Genomic DNA, 4,175 nt, shown 5'->3' with positions numbered 1-4,175 from the left:
ACCCAATCATTTCAAAGGTAGTAGTAATTAGTAAATACTAAAACCCTGAGACTGAATGCTGGATATAAATGTGATAAGAGACAGGCCTAAGAGGTTGAGCCCAGCTACAAGCATAGAGTCCACGAGCTTCAGAACATCCCTAGAAATAGTCAAACCTCATTAAAGTTGAGATCAATTGCAAAGTTCTACTTATGAAGAGGAAGCTAGCCTGAACTAAAACCAGTAGCATGTTTCTAGATAGGCACGTCACCCATGGAAGAGCAAGTGATATGCATCTCGCTGAATCCACAAAACACCCAGGCCAAGGCATGGCGCACAAATCAGTCAGATGGGAGTGTGGCGTGGTAGAAAGGGATACGATGGGGGTGGGGGATTGAGTGGACTGGGAGGCTTGCAGTTTTGGAGCGTCTCGCGCGCACCTTGTCCCGCGTGGCCCGAAATAAGTGGGCCAGGCCCAAACATACACCGACACTCTTTCTATCGCAAAGCAACAACGACACATATTCTAATAGCAAAAAACTTATACCGACACATAGTATCTATACTACTATTAAAAGAGCGAACTTAATTTGTTCTAAACCCACACCACAAAGTGTATACAGGATAAGCAGGACCTTTAGATTAAATTAACTTAAACACATCTCACCATCTACATCACGTTAATGGTCTACCAATCAGATCAACGACTGAGATGAAATGTTCTGCCAAAGCGGACGTCGTGGTCTGCAGCTTCCTATTAGGGGTCCGCGGCCCCGCCCGCAGCAGGAGGATCCGCACCCGCCTGCAGCAGGTGGATCGATTCCACGTGCCTCCCCCTCCCTCTTCTCTCCTCGCTGCCGCTACAGGATGCCGCCGGGGTCGCTCTCATCCCTCCAGCAGCGTCGGCACCGCGGGACGCAGCGGGCTCGACTTGCATCGGCGGCGCCGGTGTCCCTCTCCTCCGTCGAGCGGCGGCGGCGTGGGACGTAGCAGGTTAAATCTGCGTTTGGCGGCAGCGGCGGCGGCGACAGGTTCCGCTCCTTGTCGCGCCGCCCCTCTCCTTTTCCTTGCTTTCTTGCCCCTGCGGAGATCGAGGGAGACGCCCTCGGCTTATGGCCTCCTCTCTAGGGCCAGGTGGTGGCTAGAGGAAAGGGGAGGCGGAAGAAATCCGCCCGCAGGCTCTCGCCGTCTCGCTCTACCTTATGGTGTTGTATGGTCTGTCGGACAAGGGAACCCGGTTGCTGACTGATATCAAACGCCTTCTCCCTAAGATCATGCTCCCAGGTGCGTGGTGACCTTACCTGAGTACTTAGTTTTTCTGGTTCAGAACATGTGTGCTCAATCTAATTGCTCAAATTCTGGGAATGGATGAATGCATAGTATTTCTGAGCTTTCTAAATTCTAGGAATCACTGAAAATTTTGGCATTGCAAGAGAAACATAGTGTTGTGTTTATGCATCGTCATTTGACAAGAGTTCATATATTACTTACTATTTGTCTCTGTGTGACAGTACCCGCAATAGTTGATGCAGAATATGTCTATGTTTTATCAATGAGTTATAATGAGATTTCACTCTCCTGTCTCCTGTAGGCTAAATCAACACCACCTGTTGGGATCTGACTCTGGTGGGATGGAACATGGAAAGCTATTGGCCGCTTGCAGTCTCACAATCTGTCAGACGCACAAGTGGAGTTTTGTTTGGCAATGCTTTTCTATTGAGCATATTAAGAGATTGCCATTTGTCTGTCCTTTTTATTAAGAAATGACGAATCATTTAGCACGAATTTGTAACTGGTTCAAGTACATGACTGTCAAAATACGGTGTGTTCGACAACACATCTTCTATCAAGTTGCTGGGAATGTTGCCTGTGCCCCGTGGCACTGTCAACAATATTGGATTCATGCATTTGATGCCCTCTTGGATCCAGGTTAGAATAAAACTAAATGTGTTCCTTTAAATTGCGTAGTTGCCTGGTTGCCTTTTTGCAAATAAAAAATGTGTTCCTTTAATTTGGTGTATGTACTTGTTTTTCTGTAACATATCATCATTTTCTTCTTCTTTTTTGTGCTGAAATAAAATGCATTCTTCCATACCAAAAATTTCAAGAGCACACGAACTGCACACATGTCCTTCCTTTTTGAATCTGCAGCCACTTGCTTTGATTGTTATTTTTGGAAGGGTGTAGGAGAGTATACATCACAAAGCTAACACCAATCTGGTTCACACTTGTTAATTTTTTCTTCTTGGTAATTTGTAGTTCCTTTAATCTTCTATTTTTTATACCACTATTCTGCATTGCAACCTTTTCTTTAACAGGGAGAGGTGCCAAATTTTCAGTGAATTGCATAGCCTGCAGCATTTGCCTACAGCCGATAGAATCTATGATCCCACAAGGGCTGTCTCTATGAGCTAAACAATTACAGTACAAGGCACACTCGAATTCAGACTTTAGAGCCTCATGAGCAATGTTGTGAGAGCTATCTAAAGAAAATCCCTCTTAATTCTGTTCTGGTTGTATGATGGAATTTGATTAGATAAGAATCCACGTCTGGAGGCACCGTCCGTCTCATGGCGCCCCCCATCTCGCTGCTGCCTCGTCTCATGGCGTCCAATAACCAAAGGTATTTTTTTAATTGGTATTATTTCTTTGTTGGTAATATTTATTATTGTAAATGGCGTGATCTGATGATGTATCCTGGATACAATTCAATTAATTAAATGATGCCTGTACAATATGATCTGTAGTATAGCCAGCTCTATGTGAGGGCAATGTGAAACAATGTAAAGTACTAGGTTCTTCCTAAATAGCACTTGACACTTTATTGTGCATTTTGGAGCTATGAAGAATTTAGCTCTGTAGGTGCCATTGGTTTCTGGTATAGATGACATCCCTGATGCCACAGGTGGCTTGTCTTCAAAGATTGTATTCTTATTTAGTAGTGTGTTGCAGTAAAGCTTTCTCTTTTGTGTAAAACTGTAACAAACCATGTGCTCTTATTATTTGGGCGTAATCTCATGCTGGTTAAACTACTTACTGTGAGAGTGACATGCCAAAGTGGGCAAACTGCCTTGTGTCAGGTTCCAAGGAATATGCAGAATACAGTTCACGCACATTGCGCGTATATGCAGAATCACTGGTTTTTTCAGTGCACATTACAGAGTAAGACAACGTTGATGATTCAACAAGAAAATAATGGTGTTTTCTTTGCATACAATAGACAACTTCAATGTTACAAATACAAGGCATTTCAGTCCATAGGCTTCGGAGTTCAGACCATCACCCACGAGAACACATGCAAAGTGTTTCCATTTTCGTTGCAGATCTCGGTTAATTCTCCACATGACACAGATGCAACCTGCGCACACAAAAAGAAAGGCAAAAATTCAGATACAAAGAGTACTTTTCTTCTCTTACTCCTTGTATGCTTTGCAATCTTCAAGACCATTGCTCTCTGCTGGTCCATGTGAGGCTATCTGCTTTGTTTCTTTCTTTTTGGGCGATCCTCTTGACTTTGCTCAGTAATACATGTTGGCTGCAGTTCGATTTTGTCTGAATAAACTTCATGGAAGCCTTAAGGAACTTGGAGGGAAAGGGAATGGTTAGCCTGTGACCGCAGGTTGTTGCCAGCTCGAGAACAAGGTCTAGGGTTTTGATTTTAGGATTAGAAGTTTAAGTTGGTATAATAGTATGCATACAAGTTCAGGGTTCAGAATAAACTTAACGCAAACCTTTTTTTCTAAGGTCACACGTGCGTTGCACGTGCACGATTACTAGTATCCGCAAAGCGGCCATCCATTGCCGACAGACAGATCATCGAAAGACGAGAACAACATCAACAATTAGTGTGTCGGTATTGTTACGAACAGATAAAGTGTCGGTAATGTACACTTATACCAACAGATGCATGTCGTTATTGTGGTGTCGTGGTGTAGTGATGTCCAAACACCACGTAGACACGGTCTTTGAGCACGATTCGTAGTCGTTCCACGCTCGGGCATTGAAGTTTGTAACTATTTTAGATTAGAATATACTACTCCTACCGTGCTAGTAGTAGAGCAGAGTCCTACTCTACTACTCAACTCAAGCAAGTTAGGGCATAACATTGTAGGGAGTACCAGTACTGTGATCACTCAAGCAAGTTGTCTGGCATCGACATGACCCTACGCTACGGGTATGTGTCTCGTAAGTCAAGC

General features: G+C 43.9%; 1 long non-coding RNA gene across 2 annotated transcripts; it reads left to right on the top strand.

The window, feature by feature from the left end:
• Positions 1 to 718: 718 nt before the first annotated feature.
• On the top strand, positions 719 to 3,811 carry LOC125548994. 2 transcript variants are annotated; one of them, XR_007301214.1, is made up of 3 exons: positions 737 to 1,263; positions 1,571 to 1,908; positions 2,298 to 3,811. It is a non-coding gene; the product is annotated as an uncharacterized LOC125548994 (long non-coding RNA). The 2 variants fall into 2 exon arrangements; XR_007301213.1 differs by lacking the exon at positions 2,298 to 3,811 and having other exon boundaries at positions 719 to 1,263; positions 1,571 to 1,829.
• The last annotated feature ends 364 nt before the right edge of the window (positions 3,812 to 4,175 follow it).

Source organism: Triticum urartu, chromosome 1 (assembly GCF_003073215.2).
Source record: "Triticum urartu cultivar G1812 chromosome 1, Tu2.1, whole genome shotgun sequence".
Taxonomy (NCBI): domain Eukaryota; kingdom Viridiplantae; phylum Streptophyta; class Magnoliopsida; order Poales; family Poaceae; genus Triticum; species Triticum urartu.
Note: the sequence above shows the minus strand (reverse complement) of the source record. Positions and strands in the feature narration are given on the sequence as shown.